At 45.8% G+C, this 25,656-nt stretch overlaps 1 protein-coding gene across 2 annotated transcripts in view; it reads left to right on the top strand.

Annotated features, from left to right (window-relative positions):
• nck1b (NCK adaptor protein 1b) overlaps positions 1 to 25,656 on the top strand; it is a 159,004-nt gene that overhangs the window by 45,374 nt on the left and 87,974 nt on the right. For both annotated transcript variants that reach the window (XM_055882211.1, XM_055882210.1), the window contains exon 2: positions 19,698 to 19,759. The gene's annotated coding sequence lies outside the window, so the exon portion shown is untranslated. The remainder of the gene's footprint in view (positions 1 to 19,697; positions 19,760 to 25,656) is intronic.

Below are 25,656 nucleotides of genomic sequence, written 5' to 3'. Positions count from 1 at the left end.
CAGCAGTAGTGGTGGTGGTGTTCAACTGTCTTAGCAGCAGCAGTAGTGGTGCTGTTCAACTGTCTTAGCAGCAGTAGTAGTAGTGGTGCTGTTCAACTGTCTTAGCAACAGTAGTAGTAGTGGTGGTGTTCAACTGTCTTAGCAGCAGTAGTAGTGGTGCTGTTCAACTGTCTTAGCAGCAGCAGCAGTAGTGGTGCTGTTCAACTGTCTTAGCAGCAGTAGTGGTGGTGGTGTTCAACTGTCTTAGCAGCAGCAGTAGTGGTGCTGTTCAACTGTCTTAGCAGCAGTAGTAGTAGTGGTGTTCAACTGTCTTAGCAGCAGTAGTGGTGGGGCTGTTCAACTGTCTTAGCAGCAGTAGTAGTGGGGCTGTTCAACTGTCTTAGCAGCAGTAGTGGTGGTGCTGTTCAACTGTCTTAGCAGCAGCAGTAGTGGTGCTGTTCAACTGTCTTAGCAGCAGCAGTAGTAGTGGTGTTCAACTGTCTTAGCAGCAGTAGTGGTGCTGTTCAACTGTCTTAGCAGCAGCAGTAGTAGTGGTGGTGTTCAACTGTCTTAGCAGCAGTAGTGGTGGTGCTGTTCAACTGTCTTAGCAGCAGTAGTGGTGGTGGTGTTCAACTGTCTTAGCAGCAGTAGTAGTGCTGTTCAACTGTCTTAGCAGTAGTAGTGGTGCTGTTCAACTGTCTTAGCAGCAGTAGTAGTGCTGTTCAACTGTCTTAGCAGCAGTAGTAGTGGGGCTGTTCAACTGTCTTAGCAGCAGTAGTGGTGGTGCTGTTCAACTGTCTTAGCAGTAGTAGTAGTGGTGCTGTTCAACTGTCTTAGCAGCAGTAGTAGTGCTGTTCAACTGTCTTAGCAGCAGTAGTGGTGCTGTTCAACTGTCTTAGCAGCAGTAGTAGTGGTGTTCAACTGTCTTAGCAGCAGCAGTAGTGGTGCTGTTCAACTGTCTTAGCAGCAGTAGTGGTGCTGTTCAACTGTCTTAGCAGCAGTAGTAGTGCTGTTCAACTGTCTTAGCAGCAGTGGTGGTGCTGTTCAACTGTCTTAGCAGCAGTGGTGGTGCTGTTCAACTGTCTTAGCAGTAGTAGTAGTGGTGCTGTTCAACTGTCTTAGCAGCAGTAGTAGTGCTGTTCAACTGTCTTAGCAGCAGTAGTGGTGCTGTTCAACTGTCTTAGCAGCAGTAGTAGTGCTGTTCAACTGTCTTAGCAGCAGCAGTAGTGGTGCTGTTCAACTGTCTTAGCAGCAGTAGTAGTGCTGTTCAACTGTCTTAGCAGCAGTAGTAGTGGTGTTCAACTGTCTTAGCAGCAGTAGTAGTGGTGTTCAACTGTCTTAGCAGCAGTAGTGGTAGTGTTCAACTGTCTTAGCAGCAGTAGTAGTGCTGTTCAACTGTCTTAGCAGCAGTAGTAGTGGTGTTCAACTGTCTTAGCAGCAGTAGTGGTAGTGTTCAACTGTCTTAGCAGCAGTAGTAGTGGTGTTCAACTGTCTTAGTAGTAGTAGTGGGGCTGTTCAACTGTCTTAGCAGCAGTGGTGGTGCTGTTCAACTGTTTTAGCAGCAGTGGTGGTGCTGTTCAACTGTCTTAGCAGCAGTAGTGGTGGTGTTCAACTGTCTTAGCAGCAGTATTATTGCTGTTCAACTGTCTTAGCAGTAGTAGTGGTGGTGTTCAACTGTCTTAGCAGCAGCAGTAGTGGTGCTGTTCAACTGTCTTAGCAGCAGTAGTGGTGCTGTTCAACTGTTTTAGCAGCAGTAGTGGTGGTGTTCAACTGTCTTAGCAGCAGTAGCGGTGGTGTTCAACTGTCTTAGCAGCAGTAGCGGTGGTGTTCAACTGTCTTAGCAGCAGTAGCGGTGGTGTTCAACTGTCTTAGCAGCAGTAGTGGTGGTGCTGTTCAACTGTTTTAGCAGCAGTAGTGGGGCTGTTCAACTGTCTTAGCAGCAGTAGTAGTGGTGGTGTTCAACTGTCTTAGCAGCAGTAGTGGTGGTGTTCAACTGTTTTAGCAGCAGTGGTGGTGCTGTTCAACTGTCTTAGCAGCAGTAGTGGTGCTGTTCAACTGTCTTAGCAGCAGTAGTAGTGGTGGTGTTCAACTGTCTTAGCAGCAGTAGTGGTGGTGTTCAACTGTTTTAGCAGCAGTGGTGGTGCTGTTCAACTGTCTTAGCAGCAGTAGTGGTGCTGTTCAACTGTCTTAGCCGCAGTAGCAGCAGTAGTGGTGGTGTTCAACTGTTTTAGCAGCAGTGGTGGTGCTGTTCAACTGTCTTAGCAGTAGTAGTGATGCTGTTCAACTGTCTTAGCCGCAGTAGCAGCAGTAGTGGTGGTGGTGTTCAACTGTCTTAGCAGCAGTAGTAGTGCTGTTCAACTGTCTTAGCAGCAGTAGTAGTGCTGTTCAACTGTCTTAGCAGCAGTAGTAGTGGTGGTGTTCAACTGTCTTAGCAGCAGTAGTGGTGGTGTTCAACTGTTTTAGCAGCAGTGGTGGTGCTGTTCAACTGTCTTAGCAGCAGTAGTGGTGCTGTTCAACTGTCTTAGCAGTAGTAGTGGTGGTGCTGTTCAACTGTCTTAGCAGTAGTAGTGGTGCTGTTCAACTGTCTTAGCAGCAGTAGTGGTGGTGTTCAACTGTCTTAGCAGCAGTAGTAGTGCTGTTCAACTGTCTTAGCAGCAGTAGTAGTGGTGGTGTTCAACTGTCTTAGCAGTAGTAGTGGTGCTGTTCAACTGTCTTAGCAGTAGTAGTGGTGCTGTTCAACTGTCTTAGCAGTAGTAGTGGTGGTGCTGTTCAACTGTCTTAGCAGCAGTAGTGGTGCTGTTCAACTGTCTTAGCAGCAGTAGTGGTGGTGTTCAACTGTCTTAGCAGCAGTAGTGGTGCTGTTCAACTGTCTTAGCAGCAGTAGTGGTGGTGTTCAACTGTCTTAGCAGCAGTAGTGGTGCTGTTCAACTGTCTTAGCAGCAGTAGTAGTAGTGGTGCTGTTCAACTGTCTTAGCAGCAGTAGTAGTGCTGTTCAACTGTCTTAGCAGCAGTAGTGGTGCTGTTCAACTGTCTTAGTAGTGCTGTTCAACTGTCTTAGCAGCAGTAGTGGTGCTGTTCAACTGTCTTAGCAGCAGTAGTGGTGCTGTTCAACTGTCTTAGCAGCAGTAGTGGTGCTGTTCAACTGTCTTAGCAGCAGTAGTAGTGCTGTTCAACTGTCTTAGCAGTAGTAGTGGGGCTGTTCAACTGTCTTAGCAGTAGTAGTGGTGCTGTTCAACTGTCTTAGCAGCAGTAGTGGTGGTGCTGTTCAACTGTCTTAGCAGCAGTAGTGGTGCTGTTCAACTGTCTTAGCAGCAGTAGTGGTGCTGTTCAACTGTCTTAGCAGCAGTAGTGGTGGTGCTGTTCAACTGTCTTAGCAGCAGTAGTAGTGGTGGTGTTCAACTGTTTTAGCAGCAGTAGTAGTGCTGTTCAACTGTCTTAGCAGTAGTAGTGGGGCTGTTCAACTGTCTTAGCAGCAGTAGTAGTGCTGTTCAACTGTCTTAGCAGTAGTAGTGGGGCTGTTCAACTGTCTTAGCAGTAGTAGTGGTGCTGTTCAACTGTCTTAACAGCAGTAGTAGTGCTGTTCAACTGTCTTAGCAGCAGTAGTAGTGGTGTTCAACTGTCTTAGCAGCAGTAGTGGTAGTGTTCAACTGTCTTAGCAGCAGTAGTAGTGGTGTTCAACTGTCTTAGTAGTAGTAGTGGGGCTGTTCAACTGTCTTAGCAGCAGTGGTGGTGCTGTTCAACTGTTTTAGCAGCAGTGGTGGTGCTGTTCAACTGTCTTAGCAGCAGTAGTGGTGGTGTTCAACTGTCTTAGCAGCAGTATTATTGCTGTTCAACTGTCTTAGCAGTAGTAGTGGTGGTGTTCAACTGTCTTAGCAGCAGTAGCGGTGGTGTTCAACTGTCTTAGCAGCAGTAGCGGTGGTGTTCAACTGTCTTAGCAGCAGTAGTGGTGGTGCTGTTCAACTGTTTTAGCAGCAGTAGTGGGGCTGTTCAACTGTCTTAGCAGCAGTAGTAGTGGTGGTGTTCAACTGTCTTAGCAGCAGTAGTGGTGGTGTTCAACTGTTTTAGCAGCAGTGGTGGTGCTGTTCAACTGTCTTAGCAGCAGTAGTGGTGCTGTTCAACTGTCTTAGCAGCAGTAGTAGTGGTGGTGTTCAACTGTCTTAGCAGCAGTAGTGGTGGTGTTCAACTGTTTTAGCAGCAGTGGTGGTGCTGTTCAACTGTCTTAGCAGCAGTAGTGGTGCTGTTCAACTGTCTTAGCCGCAGTAGCAGCAGTAGTGGTGGTGTTCAACTGTTTTAGCAGCAGTGGTGGTGCTGTTCAACTGTCTTAGCAGTAGTAGTGATGCTGTTCAACTGTCTTAGCCGCAGTAGCAGCAGTAGTGGTGGTGGTGTTCAACTGTCTTAGCAGCAGTAGTAGTGCTGTTCAACTGTCTTAGCAGCAGTAGTAGTGCTGTTCAACTGTCTTAGCAGCAGTAGTAGTGGTGGTGTTCAACTGTCTTAGCAGCAGTAGTGGTGCTGTTCAACTGTCTTAGCAGCAGTAGTGGTGGTGTTCAACTGTCTTAGCAGCAGTAGTAGTGCTGTTCAACTGTCTTAGCAGCAGTAGTGGTGCTGTTCAACTGTCTTAGCAGCAGTAGTAGTAGTGGTGCTGTTCAACTGTCTTAGCAGCAGTAGTAGTGCTGTTCAACTGTCTTAGCAGCAGTAGTGGTGCTGTTCAACTGTCTTAGTAGTGCTGTTCAACTGTCTTAGCAGCAGTAGTGGTGCTGTTCAACTGTCTTAGCAGCAGTAGTGGTGCTGTTCAACTGTCTTAGCAGCAGTAGTGGTGCTGTTCAACTGTCTTAGCAGCAGTAGTGGTGGTGTTCAACTGTCTTAGCAGCAGTAGTGGTGCTGTTCAACTGTCTTAGCAGCAGTAGTAGTAGTGGTGCTGTTCAACTGTCTTAGCAGCAGTAGTAGTGCTGTTCAACTGTCTTAGCAGCAGTAGTGGTGCTGTTCAACTGTCTTAGTAGTGCTGTTCAACTGTCTTAGCAGCAGTAGTGGTGCTGTTCAACTGTCTTAGCAGCAGTAGTGGTGCTGTTCAACTGTCTTAGCAGCAGTAGTGGTGCTGTTCAACTGTCTTAGCAGCAGTAGTAGTGCTGTTCAACTGTCTTAGCAGTAGTAGTGGGGCTGTTCAACTGTCTTAGCAGTAGTAGTGGTGCTGTTCAACTGTCTTAGCAGCAGTAGTGGTGGTGCTGTTCAACTGTCTTAGCAGCAGTAGTGGTGGTGCTGTTCAACTGTCTTAGCAGCAGTAGTGGTGCTGTTCAACTGTCTTAGCAGCAGTAGTGGTGCTGTTCAACTGTCTTAGCAGCAGTAGTGGTGGTGCTGTTCAACTGTCTTAGCAGCAGTAGTAGTGGTGGTGTTCAACTGTTTTAGCAGCAGTAGTAGTGCTGTTCAACTGTCTTAGCAGTAGTAGTGGGGCTGTTCAACTGTCTTAGCAGCAGTAGTAGTGCTGTTCAACTGTCTTAGCAGTAGTAGTGGGGCTGTTCAACTGTCTTAGCAGTAGTAGTGGTGCTGTTCAACTGTCTTAGCAGCAGTAGTGGTGCTGTTCAACTGTCTTAGCAGCAGTAGTAGTGGGGCTGTTCAACTGTCTTAGCAGCAGTAGTAGTGGGGCTGTTCAACTGTCTTAGCAGCAGTAGTAGTGCTGTTCAACTGTCTTAGCAGTAGTAGTGGGGCTGTTCAACTGTCTTAGCAGCAGTAGTAGTGCTGTTCAACTGTCTTAGCAGTAGTAGTGGGGCTGTTCAACTGTCTTAGCAGTAGTAGTGGTGCTGTTCAACTGTCTTAGCAGCAGTAGTAGTGGGGCTGTTCAACTGTCTTAGCAGCAGTAGTAGTGCTGTTCAACTGTCTTAGCAGCAGTAGTAGTGCTGTTCAACTGTCTTAGCAGCAGTAGTGGTTGTGCTGTTCAACTGTCTTAGCAGCAGTAGTGGTGGTGGTGTTCAACTGTCTTAGCAGCAGTATTTCTCTGAATACACACAGACATACGGCAGCATGCAGCTGTGTAGGCTTTAAGTATGTGGTGAACTCCCATCACTATGTCATTCCTCTCACGGTAAAGATAAGATATCTCCGTCTCACCAGCCGTGTGTTGCACGGGGAGGAAGTTGTGCACCGTGGTTGTCTTGACAACTAGGCCACGTGCAGCATTGTGGAAGAGCTGCAACGCTGTAAAAACTGCCGTAGTTGTGGTTAGTGTTCAGCGTGCGGTGAACTTTTCCTACTTCCTGGTAACTGACTGGTGATTGCTCAGCCTCCGTCAGTACAAGATATTGGTGTTAGCTTTGCGTTAGCTTAGCGTAAGCATTGGGTTAACACCGTTAAGGTGACTGTGTCAGAGGTGAGAGTTGGGCTAGTGCCTTGCTTTCTTAGAGAGATGTGACAAGTCAAAGGTCTTTGGATGAGTTACTTGTATTGCTGCCGCTGTTTTTAAATTTATCCTCTGTTCTCTGTGAGGGAGACGGGTTAGTGGTGGCCTGGGTTATCCTGCTAGCATAGCATGATTAATCAAATCAAATCAATTTATATAGCCCTTCTTACATCAGCTGATATCTCAAAGTGCTGTACAGAAACCCAGCCTAAAACCCCAAACAGCAAGCAATGCAGGTGTAGAAGCACGGTGGCTAGGAAAAACTCCCTAGAAAGGCCAAAACCTAGGAAGAAACATAGAGAGGAACCAGGCTATGAGGGGTGGCCAGTCCTCTTCTGGCTGTATCGGGTGGAGATTATAACAGAACATGGCCAAGATGTTCAAATGTTCATAAATGACCAGCATGGTCAAATAATAATAATCACAGTAGTTGTCGAGGGTGCAACAAGTCAGCACCTCAGGAGTAAATGTCAGTTGGCTTTTCATAGCCGATCATTAAGAGTATCTCTACCGCTCCTGCGGTCTCTAGAGAGTTGAAAACAGCAGGTCTGGGACAGGTAGCACGTCCGGTGAACAGGTCAGGGTTCCATAGCCGCAGGCAGAACAGTTGAAACTGGAGCAGCAGCACGGCCAGGTGGACTGGGGACAGCAAGGAGTCATCATGCCAGGTAGTCCTGAGGCATGGTCCTAGGGCTCAGGTCCCCCGAGAGAAAGAAAGAGAGAAAGAGAGAATTAGAGAGAGCACACTTAAATTCACACAGGTCACCGGATAAGACAGGAGAAGTACTCCAGATATAACAGACTGACCCTAGCCCCCCGACACATAAACTACTGCAGCATAAATACTGGAGGCTGAGACGGGAGGGGTCAGGAGACACACATTAATGACAGTGGATGACCTGGTGTTGGTCCACCACCTCAACAGGGGGTCAGAGGGCTATGACCTGGTGTTGGTCCACCATCTCAACAGGGGGTCAGAGGGCTATGACCTGGTGTTGGTCCACCACCTCAACAGGGGGTCAGAGGGCTATGACCTGGTGTTGGTCCACCACCTCAACAGGGGGTCAGAGGGCTATGACCTGGTGTTGGTCCACTACCTCAACAGGGGGTCAGAGGGCTATGACCTGGTGTTGGTCCACCACCTCAACAGGGGGTCAGAGGGCTTGTTGGGCCGCTGGCCGTGAACTAGTTCTCATCTTTGAGGTAACATGGACCAGCTTGTTTGGTCGTAATACAAAATGGTTTTTAATCCAGTGGAATTCTCTGCACACTTTTGTGGAAGATGATCGTATTTTCAGACGTGTGTTTGACAACAGCTGATAACGTTGAAAGTCTCTGAGCTCTTCACCTTCCAGCAGGACAACGACCCTAAGCACACAGACAAGAGAACGCAGGTGTGGCTTCGGGACAAGTCTCTGAATGTCCTTGAGTGGCTCAGCCAGAGCCTGATGGAGATACCTGTAAATAGCTGTGCAGTGACTAGCCCCATCCAACCTGACAGAGCTTGAGAGGATATGTAGGGAAGAATGGTAGAAACTCCCCAAATACAGGGGTGCCAAGCTTGTAGCGTCATACCCAAGAAGACTCAATGCTGTAATCACTGCCAAAGGTGCTTCAACAAAGTACTGAGTAAAGGGTCTGAATACTCACGTAAATGTTATATTTCATTTTTTTTATTAGCAAAAAAATGTAAACAGTTTTTGCTTTGTCATTGTGGGATATTGTGTGTAGATTGATGAGGAAAACCAACAATTAATTTTTTTTTTAAATAAGGCTGTAATGTAACAAAATGTGGAAAATTAAGGTTTAAACAATTTCGACCAATGCAGAATTGTTGATTTGAGGAGTTGGAGAGGAAGAGGGGCGAGGAAGAGTGGAGCTTGTCGTCTTTGTCTAAGCCAGCCCTGTGAGGGGTGGAGAGGAGAGAGTTCCAGGCCTTCAGCTCTTTACAGGCACAGTAAAATCAGCTCTTTGTTTTTGCGGGCCAGCCCGGTGCTCCCTCCTCCCTATGTTGCCTCCCTCCCAGGGTTCATGAATGTAATTATAGTTGGCTGAGTGGAGGCAGGAGACTGACTGAATGAGTGGATGCAGGAGACGACACGCCAGGAGCCAGGAGCTAGCTAGGAATTAGCTAGGAGCCAGGAACTAGCTAGGCTCCAGGAACTAGGAACTAGCTAGGAGCCAGGAACTAGGAGCTAGCTAGGAGCCAGGAACTAGCTAGGCTCCAGGAACTAGGAACTAGCTAGGAGCCAGCTAGGAGCCAGGAGATATTTAGGAGCCAGGAGATAGCTAGCTAGGAGCTAGGAACTAGCTAGGAGCTAGGAGCCAGGAGATAGCTAGGAGCCAGGAACTAGCTAGGAGATAGCTAGGAGCCAGGAACTAGCTAGGAGCCAGGGGATGGGAGATAGCTAGGAGCCAGGAGCTAGCTAGGAGCCAGGAGCTAGCTAGGAGCCAGGAGCTAGCTAGGAGCCAGGAGCTAGCTAGGAGCCAGGAGCTAGCTAGGAACTAGTTTGGAGCCAGGAACTAGCTTGGAGCCAGGAACTAGCTTGGAGCCAGGAACTAGGAACTGGCTAGGAACTAGGAGCTACCTAGGAGCCAAGAACTAGGAACTAGCTAGGAGCCAGGAACTAGGAGCTAGCTATGAGCTAGCTAGGAGCCAGGAGATAGCTAGGAGCCAGGAGATAGCTAGGAGCCAGGAGATAGCTAGGAGCTAGCTAGGAGCCATGAACTAGCTAGGAGCTAGCTAGGAGCCATGAAGGAGCCAGGAGCTAGCTAGGAGCCAGGAACTAGCTAGGAGCTAGCTAGGAGCCAGGAGATAGCTAGGAGCCAGGAGATAGCTAGGAGCCAGGAGATAGCTAGGAGCCAGGAACTAGATAGGAGCTAGCCAGGAGCCAGGAACTAGATAGGAGATAGCCAGGAGCTAGCTAGGAGCTAGCTAGGAGCCAGGAACTAGCCAGGAACTAGCTAGGAACTAGCTAGGAGCTAGCTAGGAGATAGCTAGGAGATAGCTAGGAGCCAGGAGATAGCTAGGAGCCAGGAGATAGCTAGGAGCCAGGAGATAGCCAGGAGCCAGGAGATAGCTAGGAGCCAGGAGATAGCTAGGAGCCAGAAACTAGCCAGGAGATAGCCAGGAGCTAGCTAGGAGCCAGGAGCTAGTTAGGAGCCAGGAGCTAGCTAGGAGACAGGAACTAGCTAGGAACTAGGAGCCAGGAACTTGCTAGGAGCCAGGAACTAGGAGCTAGCTAGGAGCCAGGAACTAGCTAGGAGCCAGGAACTAGGAACTAGCTAGGAACTAGGAGCCAGGGACTAGCTAGGAGCTAGGAACTAGGAGCTAGCCAGGAGCCAGGAACTAGCTAGGAGCCAGGAACTAGGAACTAGCTAGGAACTTGGAGCTAGCTAGGACCACAGTCTACTGTACACACCTTGATGTTCCTCCTTTTCGTCGTCCTCGCTAAAACAACACAGACCAATAATAACCCATGTTTGTACCTTCTGCACTTATTAAACAGACAGGCACATCAGTCATAATGGCAAGGTAGAGGAAGCCATTCCGGAACACGTATGTGTGTGCGTGTGTGTGCGCCGTGTGTGTGTGTGCGCAGTGTGTGTGTGTGTGTGTGTGCAGTGTGTGTGTGTGTGCAGTGTGTGTGTGTGTGTGCGCAGTGTGTGTGTGCGCAGTGTGTGTGTGTGTGCGCAGTGTGTGTGTGCGCAGTGTGTGTGTGTGTGCGCACTGTGCATGTGCACACTGTGAGGCGGTCATGGCTGTTTTGAAATGGAGGGTGGAGTCCTAAGATCGCACACGTTCCTCAGGTATTATTACTCTGGTCCAGGCTCCTGGTCTCACAGGAGACTAGTCAGCTGGTTATTGACCTAGTCATATCAGCACCAGGCTAGTCTCTCAGGAGAGGAGACTAGTCAGGATGTTATTGACCTAGTCATACCAGCACCAGGCTGGTCTAACAGGAGAGGAGACTAGTCAGGATGTTATTGACCTAGTCATACCAGCACCAGGCTGGTCTCTCAGGAGAGGAGACTAGTCAGGATGTTATTGACCTAGTCATATCAGCACCAGGCTGGTCTAACAGGAGAGGAGACTAGTCAGGATGTTATTGACCTAGTCATATCAGCACCAGGCTGGTCTAACAGGAGACTAGTCAGGATGTTATTGACCTAGTCATACCAGCACCAGGCTGGTCTAACAGGAGAGGAGACTAGTCAGGATGTTATTGACCTAGTCATACCAGCACCAGGCTGGTCTAACAGGAGAGGAGACTAGTCAGGATGTTATTGACCTAGTCATACCAGCACCAGGCTGGTCTCTCAGGAGAGGAGACTAGTCAGGATGTTATTGACCTAGTCATATCAGCACCAGGCTGGTCTAACAGGAGAGGAGACTAGTCAGGATGTTATTGACCTAGTCATATCAGCACCAGGCTGGTCTAACAGGAGACTAGTCAGGATGTTATTGACCTAGTCATACCAGCACCAGGCTGGTCTAACAGGAGAGGAGACTAGTCAGGATGTTATTGACCTAGTCATACCAGCACCAGGCTGGTCTAACAGGAGAGGAGACTAGTCAGGATGTTATTGACCTAGTCATACCAGCACCAGGCTGGTCTCTCAGGAGACTAGTCAGGATGTTATTGACCTAGTCATATCAGCACCAGACTGGTCTCTCAGGAGACTAGTCAGGATGTTATTGACCTAGTCATACCAGCACCAGACTGGTCTCTCAGGAGACTAGTCAGGATGTTATTGACCTAGTCATATCAGCACCAGGCTGGTCTCTCAGGAGAGGAGACTAGTCAGGATGTTATTGACCTAGTCATATCAGCACCAGGCTGGTCTCTCAGGAGACTAGTCAGGATGTTATTGACCTAGTCATATCAGCACCAGGCTGGTCTCTCAGGAGAGGAGACTAGTCAGGATGTTATTGACCTAGTCATACCAGCACCAGGCTGGTCTCTCAGGAGAGGAGACTAGTCAGGATGTTATTGACCTAGTCATATCAGCACCAGGCTGGTCTAACAGGAGAGGAGACTAGTCAGGATGTTATTGACCTAGTCATATCAGCACCAGGCTGGTCTCTCAGGAGAGGAGACTAGTCAGGATGTTATTGACCTAGTCATATCAGCACCAGGCTGGTCTAACAGGAGAGGAGACTAGTCAGGATGTTATTGACCTAGTCATATCAGCACCAGGCTGGTCTAACAGGAGACTAGTCAGGATGTTATTGACCTAGTCATACCAGCACCAGGCTGGTCTAACAGGAGAGGAGACTAGTCAGGATGTTATTGACCTAGTCATACCAGCACCAGGCTGGTCTCTCAGGAGAGGAGACTAGTCAGGATGTTATTGACCTAGTCATACCAGCACCAGGCTGGTCTAACAGGAGAGGAGACTAGTCAGGATGTTATTGACCTAGTCATACCAGCACCAGGCTGGTCTCTCAGGAGAGGAGACTAGTCAGGATGTTATTGACCTAGTCATACCAGCACCAGGCTGGTCTAACAGGAGAGGAGACTAGTCAGGATGTTATTGACCTAGTCATACCAGCACCAGGCTGGTCTAACAGGAGAGGAGACTAGTCAGGATGTTATTGACCTAGTCATACCAGCACCAGGCTGGTCTAACAGGAGAGGAGACTAGTCAGGATGTTATTGACCTAGTCATATCAGCACCAGGCTGGTCTAACAGGAGAGGAGACTAGTCAGGATGTTATTGACCTAGTCATACCAGCACCAGGCTGGTCTAACAGGAGAGGAGACTAGTCAGCTGGTTATTGACCTAGTCATACCAGCACCAGGCTGGTCTAACAGGAGAGGAGACTAGTCAGGATGTTATTGACCTAGTCATATCAGCACCAGGCTGGTCTAACAGGAGACTAGTCAGGATGTTATTGACCTAGTCATATCAGCACCAGGCTGGTCTCTCAGGAGACTAGTCAGGATCTTATTGACCTAGTCTTATCAGCACCAGGCTGGTCTAACAGGAGAGGAGAAATAACAACATTAATTTCAAAGTTTAACATTCAATACCACTCTATGCACGAGGACCACTTTTAACAATTTACACGGAACATTTGACTGGAAGATCTGTGCAAATGCCAACATTAGTAACATAATGTTGGTAGAAACATCCTCAGTTCACCACGTTTTCCCAAAAACTATTTTGAAGGCGCAATATGAAGAAAGGTCTCCTCCATTTCCTGGTCGCTAAAATGCTAATAGTTTTCCTAATTTCAGTTTTCAGGTGACAAAACTTGCCATGTATAGTGTAGCGAATCGTTGTAATCTGCTGTAAAATATATTTTCCATAACCAAAAACATTGTGTTTGAAGCTGGTGTACTATAACCTAACCTAAAGACTCAAAAACTAAACTTAAGAATGGGCTGCATAGAAATAGCACACACAGAACAGATCTACCGCTTGTTAGACCTGCTTTCAATGAGAAGGACAGATCAATAACTCATATTTCTGTGAATTTCGATGGGTCGTCTGAAACAATTTTGCAGCTTTAAATATCTGCTCCGAATTCAGATGATCAGCTATGACACCTTGAGTTTCAACAAACTGTACTATACTCTACCTTACTGTACTGAACTGGGCTCCCGAGTGGAGCAGCGGTCTAAGGCACTGCCTCTCAGTGCTAGGGGCATCACTACAGACCCTGGTTCGATCCCGGGCTGTATCACAACCGGCCGTGATTGTGCGCGACCCTATCGGCCCAGTGTCGTCTGGATTAGGGTTTGTCCGGGGTAGGCCGTCATTGTAAGAAAGTATTTGTACTGTACTGTGCTGTGCTCTAATCTACTGTACTGTACTGTAATCTACTGTACTGCACTCTACTGTGCTGTGCTCTAATGTACTGTAATCTACTGTACTGTAATCTACTGTACTGTACTGTACTGTGCTCTACTATACTGTAATATTCTGTGCTCTACTGTGCTGTGCTCTAATGTACTGTAATCTACTGTACTGTAATCTACTGTACTGTACTGTACTGTGCTCTACTATACTGTAATATTCTGTGCTCTACTGTGCTGTGCTCTAATGTACTGTAATCTACTGTACTGTAATCTACTGTACTGTACTGTAATCTACTGTACTGTAATCTACTGTACTGTACTGTAATCTACTGTACTGTAATCTACTGTACTGTACTGTACTGTACTCTACTGTACTGTAATCTACTGTACTGTACTGTACTGTACTCTACTGTACTGTACTGTAATCTACTGTACTGTACTGTACTGTAATCTACTGTACTGTAATCTACTGTACTGTACTGTACTCTACTGTACTGTAATCTACTGTACTGTACTGTACTGTACTCTACTGTACTGTGCTCTACTATACTGTAATATTCTGTGCTCTACTGTGCTGTGCTCTAATGTACTGTACTGTGTTCTACTGTAATGTTCTGTAATGTGCTCTACTCTACTGTTAGTTACCGTATAGTCCTCTCCTGTACTCTACTGTTAGTTACCGTATAGTCCTCCCCTGTACTCTACTGTTAGTTACCGTGTAGTCCTCTCCTGTACTCTACTGTAATTTACCGTATAGTCCTCTCCTGTACTCTACTGTAATTTACCGTATAGTTCTCTCCTGTACTCTGCTGTAATTTACCGTGTAGTCCTCTCCTGTACTCTGCTGTAATTTACTGTGTAGTCCTCTCCTGTACTCTACTGTAATATACCGTATAGTCCTCTCCTGTACACTACTGTAATTTACCGTATAGTCCTCTCCTGTACACTACTGTAATTTACCATATAGTCCTCTCTTGCACTCTACTGTAATTTACCGTATAGTCCTCTCCTGCACTCTACTGTAATTTACCGTATAGTCCTCTCCTGCACTCTACTGTAATTTACTGTATAGTCCTCTCCTGCACTCTACTGTAATTTACCGTATAGTCCTCTCCTGCACTCTACTGTAATTTACCGTATAGTCCTCTCCTGCACTCTACTGTAATTTACCGTATAGTCCTCTCCTGCACTGTACTGTAATTTACCGTATAGTCCTCTCCTGAACTCTACTGTAATTTACCGTATACTCCTCTCCTGCACTCTACTGTAATTTACCGTATACTCCTCTCCTGTACACTACTGTAATTTACCGTATAGTCCTCTCCTGCACTCTACTGTAATTTACCGTATAGTCCTCTCCTGCACTCTACTGTAATTTACCGTATAGTCCTCTCCTGTACACTACTGTAATTTACCGTATAGTCCTCTCCTGCACTCTACTGTAATTTACCGTATAGTCCTCTCCTGCACTCTACTGTAATTTACCGTATAGTCCGAACTTGTGAATCATAGACGTCTATGTCCACAGACGGACCAAATCTAAACCAATCACAGACGTCTATGTCCACAGACGGACCAAATCTAAACCAATCACAGACGTCTATGTCCACAGACGGACCAAATCTAAACCAATCACAGACGTCTATGTCCACAGACGGACCAAATCTAATCCAATCATAGACGTCTATGTCCACAGACAACATCCAGGGCTGTTGACACTAAACCATCCAGGGCTGTTGACACTAAACCATGCAGGGCTGTTGACACTAAACCATGCAGGGCTGTTGACACTAAACCATCCAGGGCTGTTGACACTAAACCATCCAGGGCTGTTGACACTAAACCATCCAGGGCTGTTGACACTAAACCATCCAGGGCTGTTGACACTAAACCTTTCAGGGCTGTTGACATTAAACCATCCAGGGCTGTTGACATTAAACCATCCAGGGCTGTTGACACTAAACCATCCAGGGCTGTTGACACTAAACCTTTCAGGGCTGTTGACACTAAACCATCTGTTGACACTAAACCATCCAGGGCTGTTGACACTAAACCATCCAGGGCTGTTGACACTAAACCATCCAGGATGTTGACACTAAACCATCCAGGGCTGTTGACACTAAACCCTCCAGGGCTGTTGACACTAAACCATCTGTTGACACTAAACCATCTGTTGACACTAAACCATCCAGGGCTGTTGACACTAAACCATCCAGGGCTGTTGACACTAAACCATCCAGGGCTGTTGACACTAAACCATCCAGGGCTGTTGACACTAAACCATCCAGGGCTGTTGACACTAAACCATCCAGGGCTGTTGACACTAAACCATCCAGGATGTTGACACTAAACCATCCAGGGCTGTTGACACTAAACCTTTCAGGGCTGTTGACACTAAACCATCCAGGGCTGTTGACACTAAACCATTCAGGGCTGTTGACACTAACCCATGCAGGGCTGTTGACACTAACCCATGCAGGGCTGTTGACACTAAACCATCCAGGGCTGTTGACACTAAACCATCCAGGGCTGTTGACACTAAACCATCCAGGGCTGTTGACACTAAACCATCCAGGGCTGTTGACACTAAACCATCCAGGGCTGTTGACACTAAACCATCCAGGGCTGTTGACACTAAACCATCTGTTGACACTAAACCATCTGTTGACACTAAACCATGCAGGGCTGTTGACACTAAACCATGCAGGGCTGTTGACACTAAACCATGCAGGGCTGTTGACACTAAACCATCCAGGATGTTGACACTAAACCATCCAGGGATGTTGACACTAAACCATCCAGGGCTGTTGACACTAAACCATCCAGGGCTGTTGACACTAAACCTTTCAGGGCTGTTGACACTAAACCATCCAGGGCTGTTGACACTAAACCATCCAGGGCTGTTGACACTAAACCATCCAGGGCTGTTGACACTAAACCATCCAGGGCTGTTGACACTAAACCTTTCAGGGCTGTTGACACTAAACCATCCAGGGCTGTTGACACTAAACCATGCAGGGCTGTTGACACTAAACCATCCAGGGCTGTTGACACTAAACCATCTCACACTAAACCATCCAGGGCTGTTGACACTAAACCATCTGTTGACACTAAACCATCCAGGGCTGTTGACACTAAACCATCTGTTGACACTAAACCATCCAGGGCTGTTGACACTAAACCATCTGTTGACACTAAACCATCCAGGGCTGTTGACACTCAACCATGCAGGGCTGTTGACACTAAACCATGCAGGGCTGTTGACACTAAACCATGCAGGGCTGTTGACACTAAACCATCCAGGGCTGTTGACACTAAACCATCCAGGGCTGTTGACACTAAACCATCCAGGGCTGTTGACACTAAACCATCTGTTGACACTAAACCATCCAGGGCTGTTGACACTAAACCATCCAGGGCTGTTGACACTAAACCATCCAGGATGTTGACACTAAACCATCCAGGGCTGTTGACACTAAACCATCCAGGGCTGTTGACACTAAACCATCTGTTGACACTAAACCATCCAGGGCTGTTGACACTAAACCATCCAGGGCTGTTGACACTAAACCATCCAGGGCTGTTGACACTAAACCATCCAGGGCTGTTGACACTAAACCATCTGTTGACACTAAACCATCCAGGGCTGTTGACACTAAACCATCCAGGGCTGTTGACACTAAACCATCCAGGGCTGTTGACACTAAACCATCTGTTGACACTAAACCATCCAGGGCTGTTGACACTCAACCATCCAGGGCTGTTGACACTAAACCATCTAGGGCTGTTGACACTAAACCATCCAGGGATGTTGACACTAAACCATCCAGGGCTGTTGACACTAAACCATCCAGGGCTGTTGACACTAAACCATCTAGGGCTGTTGACACTAAACCATCCAGGGATGTTGACACTAAACCATCCAGGGCTGTTGACACTAAACCATCCAGGGCTGTTGACACTAAACCATCCAGGATGTTGACACTAAACCATCCAGGGCTGTTGACACTAAACCATCCAGGGCTGTTGACACTAAACCATCTGTTGACACTAAACCATCCAGGGCTGTTGACACTAAACCATCTGTTGACACTAAACCATCCAGGGCTGTTGACACTAAACCATCCAGGGCTGTTGACACTAAACCATCCAGGGCTGTTGACACTAAACCATCCAGGGCTGTTGACACTAAACCATCTGTTGACACTAAACCATCCAGGGCTGTTGACACTAAACCATCCAGGGCTGTTGACACTAAACCATCCAGGGCTGTTGACACTAAACCATCCAGGGCTGTTGACACTAAACCATCCAGGGATGTTGACACTAAACCATCCAGGGATGTTGACACTAAACCATCCAGGGCTGTTGACACTAAACCATCTGTTGACACTAAACCATCCAGGGCTGTTGACACTAAACCATCCAGGGCTGTTGACACTAAACCATCTGTTGACACTAAACCATCCAGGGCTGTTGACACTAAACCATCTGTTGACACTAAACCATCCAGGGCTGTTGACACTAAACCATCTGTTGACACTAAACCATCCAGGGCTGTTGACACTAAACCATCTGTTGACACTAAACCATCCAGGGCTGTTGACACTAAACCATCTGTTGACACTAAACCATCCAGGGCTGTTGACACTAAACCATCCAGGGCTGTTGACACTAAACCATCCAGGGCTGTTGACACTAAACCATCTGTTGACACTAAACCATCTGTTGACACTAAACCATCTGTTGAGACTAAACCATCCAGGGCTGTTGACACTAAACCATCCAGGGCTGTTGACACTAAACCATCCAGGGCTGTTGACACTAAACCATCCAGGGCTGTTGACACTAAACCATCCAGGGCTGTTGACACTAAACCATCTGTTGACACTAAACCATCCAGGGCTGTTGACACTAAACCATCTGTTGACACTAAACCATCCAGGGCTGTTGACACTAAACCATCTGTTGACACTAAACCATCCAGGGCTGTTGACACTAAACCATCCAGGGCTGTTGACACTAAACCATCTGTTGACACTAAACCATCCAGGGCTGTTGACACTAAACCATCCAGGGCTGTTGACACTAAACCATCCAGGATGTTGACACTAAACCATCCAGGGCTGTTGACACTAAACCATCCAGGATGTTGACACTAAACCATCCAGGGATGTTGACACTAAACCATCTGTTGACACTAAACCATCTGTTGACACTAAACCATCTGTTGACACTAAACCATCCAGGGCTGTTGACACTAAACCATCCAGGGCTGTTGACACTAAACCATCCAGGGCTGTTGACACTAAACCATCCAGGGCTGTTGACACTAAACCATCTGTTGACACTAAACCATCTGTTGACACTAAACCATCCAGGGCTGTTGACACTAAACCATCCAGGGCTGTTGACACTAAACCATCCAGGGCTGTTGACACTAAACCATCTGTTGACACTAAACCATCTGTTGACACTAAACCATCCAGGGCTGTTGACACTAAACCATCCAGGGCTGTTGACACTAAACCATCCAGGGCTGTTGACACTAAACCATCCAGGGATGTTGACACTAAACCATCCAGGGATGTTGACACTAAACCATCCAGGGCTGTTGACACTAAACCATGCAGGGCTGTTGACACTAAACCATCCAGGGCTGTTGACACTAAACCATGCAGGGCTGTTGACACTAAACCATCCAGGGCTGTTTACACTAAACCATCCAGGGCTGTTGACACTAAACCATCCAGGGCTGTTGACACTAAACCATCCAGGGCTGTTGACACTAAACCATCCAGGGCTGTTGACACTAAACCATGCAGGGCTGTTGACACTAAACCATGCAGGGCTGTTGACACTAAACCATGCAGGGCTGTTGACACTAAACCATCCAGGGCTGTTGACACTAAACCATCCAGGGCTGTTGACACTAAACCATCCAGGGCTGTTGACACTAAACCATCCAGGGCTGTTGACACTAAACCATCCAGGGCTGTTGACACTAAACCATCCAGGGCTGTTGACACTAAACCATGCAGGGCTGTTGAGACTAAACCATGTAGGGCTGTTGACACTAAACCATCTGACACTAAACCATCCAGGGCTGTTGACACTAAACCATCCAGGGCTGTTGACACTAAACCATCCAGGGCTGTTGACACTAAACCATCCAGGGCTGTTGACACTAAACCATCCAGGGCTGTTGACACTAAACCATCCAGGGCTGTTGACACTAAACCATCCAGGGCTGTTGACACTAAACCATCCAGGGCTGTTGACACTAAACCATCCAGGGCTGTTGACACTAAACCATCCAGGGCTGTTGAAACCATCCAGGGCTGTGAAGCATCTAAATGTTCTGATCTTGTTGTGAATGGTTCATTATGCCTAGTTATAATTATGTTCTGATATGGGATGATTAGATGGGCCCTGAACACTGTTAAACCACTCACAATATATCTCCAATGAAAATAACATCGTTGTTGACAAAAGGGGTTCCTCTGTTTTCTCTTGTTCAGGTCATCAGAGGTCATCAGCGAAGCATCGTAACTCTGAAGTTGACAGCTTTGATGCAGTACAGGTAAGATGTTCAGTGTGTTGGTTCATATAAAATAGTTTGGTCATGTTTTTGAGATTGTCAGATTAACCTCCAAGGTAACTAGCTAGCTCGCTTGTAATTCTGGAAGTTTAGCCAAACCTATAAATAGATTTATGTAATAATTGTTAGCTAAAATACAGTAACGTTACAAGTTATTTTGGAGGTGATATACAGAGCATTCGGAAAGTATTCAGACCCTTGACTTTTTCGACCTGTTACGTTTCAGCCTTATTATTCTAAAATTGATTAAATTAATTGTTTTCCTCAATCTACACACAATCTCACAATGACGAAGTGAAAACAGGTTTTTAAGAATGTTTGCTAATTTATAAAAAATTAAAAGACATACCTTATTTACGTAAGTATTCAGACCCTTTGCTATGAGACTAAACCATCTGTTGTCTGTTGAGACTAAACCATCTGTTGAGACTAAACCATCTGTTGTCTGTTGAGACTAAACCGTCTGTTGAGACTAAACCGCCTGTTGAGACTAAACCGCCTGTTGAGACTAAACCGTCTGTTGAGACTAAACCGTCTGTTGAGACTAAACCATCTGTTGAGACTAAACCGTCTGTTGAGACTAAACCATCTGTTGAGACTAAACCGTCTGTTGAGACTAAACCGTCTGTTGAGACTAAACCATCTGTTGAGACTAAACCGTCTGTTGAGACTAAACCGTCTGTTGTCTGTTGAGACTAAACCATCTGTTGAGACTAAACCATCTGTTGTCTGTTGAGACTAAACCATCTGTTGTCTGTTGAGACTAAACCATCTGTTGAGACTAAACCGTCTGTTGTCTGTTGAGACTAAACCATCTGTTGAGACTAAACCGTCTGTTGTCTGTTGAGACTAAACCATCTGTTGAGACTAAACCGTCTGTTGTCTGTTGAGACTAAACCATCTGTTGTCTGTTGAGACTAAACCATCTGTTGAGACTAAACCATCTGTTGAGACTAAACCGTCTGTTGAGACTAAACCGCCTGTTGAGACCAAAACATCCACCTCCATGTCCGGAGGGCATAGCTGCCGTTTTATGGGCTCTTAACCAACCGTGATATTTAGTTGTTTTTTTACATTTACATTTAAGTCATTTAGCAGACGCTCTTATCCAGAGCGACTTACAAGTACATACATTCATACTTTTTTTTTTTTGTACTGGCCCCCCGTGGGAATCGAACCCACAACCCTGGCGTTGCAACCGCCATGCTCTACCAACTGAGCCACACGGGACCATTTCACATTGTTTGTAACTTATTTTGTACATAATGTTGCTGCTACCTTCTCTTATGACCGAAAAGTTACTCACTTTGAAGTGGACGAGGAAGTTTTCTTTAATGATTCGGACGAGAGGGATTTACTCCAGACACCCGAACAGGCGCTCATCCCCGTCATTTGCAGGAGAAAGAGACAGAAGAGGTTTCGCGGAAGGAGATCAGGGTGGCTTGTGAGGATCCGCCGACGAGTGGCTAATCCGCACGTATATCCTACCAACGCGACATTAGTTGTCGCTTTCAAGGAGCGGGACTCTAACCCGGAAGCTTATAAGAAATCCTGCTATGCCCTCCGACGAACCATCAAACAGGCAAAGCGTCAATACAGGACTAAGATCGAATCGTACTACACCGGCTCTGATACTAGTCAGATGTGGCAGGGCTTGCAAACTATTACAGAATACAAAGGGAAGTACAGCCAAGAGCTGCCCAGTGACACGAGCCTACCAGACGAGCTAAACTACTTCTATGTTCGCTTCGAGGCAAGTAACACTGAGGCATGAATGAGAGCATCAGGTGTTCCAGCGACTGTGTGATCACGATCTCCGTAGCCGATGTGAGTAAGACCTTTAACCTGTCTGGCACTGGGGTGCCGCTAGCGGAACTCCTCCCACATTCCACTGAAAAGGCAGAGCGCGAAATTAAAAAAATATTTTTGAGAAATATTTAACTTTCACACATTAACAAGTCCAATACAGCAAATGAAAGATACACATCTTGTGAATCCAGTCAACATGTCCGATTTTTTTAAATGTTTTACAGCGAAAACACCACATATATTTATGTTAGCTCACCACCAAATACAAAAAAGGACAGACATCTTTCACAGCACAGGTAGCATGCACAAAGCCAAACTAACTAACCAAGAACCAACCAAACTAACCAAGAAACAACTTCATCAGATGACAGTCTTATAACATGTTATACAATAAATCTATGTTTTGTTCGAAAAATGTGCATATTTGAGGTATAAATCAGTTTTACATTGCAGCTACCATTACATTTTACATTTAAGTCATTTAGCAGATGCTCTTATCCAGAGCGACTTACAAATTGGAAAGTTCATACATATTCATCCTGGTCCCCCCGTGGGGAATGAACCCACAACCCTGGCGTTGCAAGCGCCATGCTCTACCAACTGAGCCACACGGGACCATCACAGCTACCGTCAGAAATAGCACTGAAGCAGCCAGAGTAATTACAGACACCAACGTCAAATACCTAAATACTCATCATAAAACATTTCTGAATATTCGATGGTGTAGGGCAAATGAAAGACAGGCATCTTGTGAATCCAGACAATATTTCCGATTTTTTAAAGTGTTTTACAGCGAAAACACAATATAGCATTATATTAGCTTACTACAATAGCCTACCACACTACCGCATTCATTCATCAAGGCACGTTAGCGATAGCAATAGGCACGTTAGCGATAGGGAATAAACCAGCAAAATATATTAATTTTCACTAACCTTCATAAACCTTCATCAGATGACAGTCCTATAACATCAGGTTATACATACACTTATGTTTTGTTCGAAAATGTGCATATTTAGAGCTGAAATCAGTGGTTATACATTGTGCTAACGTAGCATCTTTTTCCCAGAATGTGCAGATATTTTTATGACACAACTATTCTGACCAAATAACTATTTATAAACGTTACTAGAAAATACATGTTGTATAGGAAATGATAGATACACTAGTTCTTAATGCAATCGCCGTGTTAGAATTCTAAAAATAACTTCATTACGATATGCAGTTTACGTTATGGCGAGAGCGTACCCAAAAGCTGGCCGCAAACTACTAGTACAACATGTTCGACAGATATATGAAATAACATCATAAAATGGGTCCTACTTTTGATGATCTTCCATCAGAATGTTGTACAAGGGGTCCTTTGTCCAGAACAATCAATGTCCAGAACAATCGTTGTTTGGTTTTAGAATGTCCTCTTCTCCAGTCAATTAGCACGGAAAGCTAGCAAAGTAGCGCGAAGCTCTCCTTACATTTACATTTACATTTAATTTAGCAGACGCTCTTATCCAGAGCGACTTACAAATCCTTCCTGAACAAAGGCACACAACGCAACACGCCTAACGTCCCGAATAAATTTCAATAATCTAATAAAACTATATTGAAAAAACATACTTTACGATGATATTGTCACATTTATCAAATAAAATCAAAGCCGGAGATATTAGTCGTCTATAACGACAGCCTTTCAGAAGGCAATACCAGGTCACTTCTCGCACGTTCCAGAAAACAGGAAACTGGTGACACGTCATACAAAGAGCTTTTATTCGACCCCAGATCATGTTATACACTCCATTTCTTCTCTCACTGCCTGTCGACATCTAGTGGAAGACGTATGAAGTGCATGTATACTAATAAATATCAAGGACATTTATAGGCAGGCCCTAGAACAGAGCATCGATTTCTGATTTTCCACTTCCTGTCAGGAAGTTTGCTGCAAAATGAGTTCTGTTTTACTCACAGATATAATTCAAACGGTTTTAGAAACTAGAGAGTGTTTTCTATCCAATAGTAATAATAATATGCATATTGTACTAGCAAGAATTGAGTACGAGGCCGTTTAAATTGGGCACGATTTTCCCCCAAAGTGAAAACAGCGCCCTCTGTCCTCAACAGGTTAAACAAGTCAACATTCACAAGGCCTCAGGGCCAGACGAATTACCAGGACGTGTACTCAGAGCATGCGTGGACCAACTGGCAAGTGTCTTCAGTGACATTTTCAACCTCTCCCTGTCTTAGTCTGTAATACCCACATGTTTTAAGCAGACAACCATAGTGCCTGTGGCCAAGACCACTAAGGTAACCTGCCTAAATGGGAATGGCTCACATCAACACCATTATCCTAGAAACCCTAGACCCCACTCCAATTTGCATACCTCACCAACAGATCCTCAGATGATGTAATCACTATTGCACTCCACACTGCCCTTTCTCACCTGGACAAAAGGAACACCTATGTGAGAATGCTATTCGTTGACTACAGCTCAGCGTTCAACACTATAGTGCATCACTGGGGCCAAGCTTCCTGCCATCCAGGACCTCTATACCAGGCTGTGTCAGAAGAATGCCCTAAAAATTGTCAGACTCCAGCCACCTTAGTCATAGACTGTTCTCTCTGCTACCGCATGGCAAGTGGTACCGGAGCGCCAAGTCTAGGTCCAAGAGGCTTCTACACAGCTTCTGCGCCCAAGCCATACGACTCCTGAACACCTAATCAAATGGATACCTAGACTATTTCCATCTCCCCTCTTTTACATCGCCGCTACTCTCCGTTGTTGTCATCTATGAAAAGTCACTTTAATAACTCTACCTACATGTACATTTTACCTCAACTAACCGGTGCCCCCGCACATTGACTCTGTACCGGTACCCCAATAGTTTTGCTGTTGTTTTTTACTGTTGCTCTTTAATTACTTGTTACTTTTATTTCTTATTCTTATCCATATGTTTTATTTAACTGCATTGTTAGTTAGAGGCTCGTAAGTAAAGCATTTACCTGTAAGGTCTACACCTGTTGTATTCAGCATTTACCTGTAAGGTCTACACCTGTTGTATTCAGCATTTACCTGTAAGGTCTACACCTGTTGCATTCAGCATTTACCTGTAAGGTCTACACCTGTTGTATTCAGCATTTACCTGTAAGGTCTACACCTGTTGTATTCAGCATTTACCTGTAAGGTCTACACCTGTTGTATTCAGCATTTACCTGTAAGGTCTACACCTGTTGTATTCAGCATTTACCTGTAAGGTCTACACCTGTTGTATTCAGCATTTACCTGTAAGGTCTACACCTGTTGTATTCAGCATTTACCTGTAAGGTCTACACCTGTTGCATTCAGCATTTACCTGTAAGGTCTACACCTGTTGTATTCAGCATTTCACTGTGAGGTCTACTACACCTGTTGTATTCAGCATTTACCTGTAAGGTCTACACCTGTTGCATTCAGCATTTCACTGTAAGGTCTACACCTGTTGTATTCAGCATTTACCTGTTGTATTCAGCATTTACCTGTAAGGTCTACACCTGTTGTATTCAGCATTTACCTGTAAGGTCTACACCTGTTGCATTCAGCATTTACCTGTAAGGTCTACACCTGTTGCATTCAGCATTTACCTGTAAGGTCTACACCTGTTGCATTCAGCATTTACCTGTAAGGTCTACACCTGTTGCATTCAGCATTTACCTGTAAGGTCTACACCTGTTGCATTCAGCATTTACCTGTAAGGTCTACACCTGTTGTATTCAGCATTTACCTGTAAGGTCTACACCTGTTGCATTCGGCGCATGTGACTATTAACATTTTGATTTGATAATTAATCATTTCCTCATATCAGTCTCATTCTGAACATCGCAGACTTCATGATTCTGCACAAACCCGAGTCTTACTAATAGTTCCTTACCACACAAATTGATTTGATTATTTATTTACTAACTAACTAAATGATAACACAGTATACACACACACAAACATATAGGTTATTGATTAGAAACATAATTCTGTGACAACAGGTCCCTAGCGGAATTACACAATATGACACTTGTTACACAAGATGGAGAGAGAAACAATACT

The sequence above is a fragment of the Salvelinus fontinalis genome, chromosome 25 (genome assembly GCF_029448725.1).
Source record: "Salvelinus fontinalis isolate EN_2023a chromosome 25, ASM2944872v1, whole genome shotgun sequence".
NCBI classification, from domain to species: domain Eukaryota; kingdom Metazoa; phylum Chordata; class Actinopteri; order Salmoniformes; family Salmonidae; genus Salvelinus; species Salvelinus fontinalis.
The sequence above is the reverse complement of the archived record's forward strand: the minus strand, read 5'-3'. Positions and strand labels throughout refer to the sequence as shown.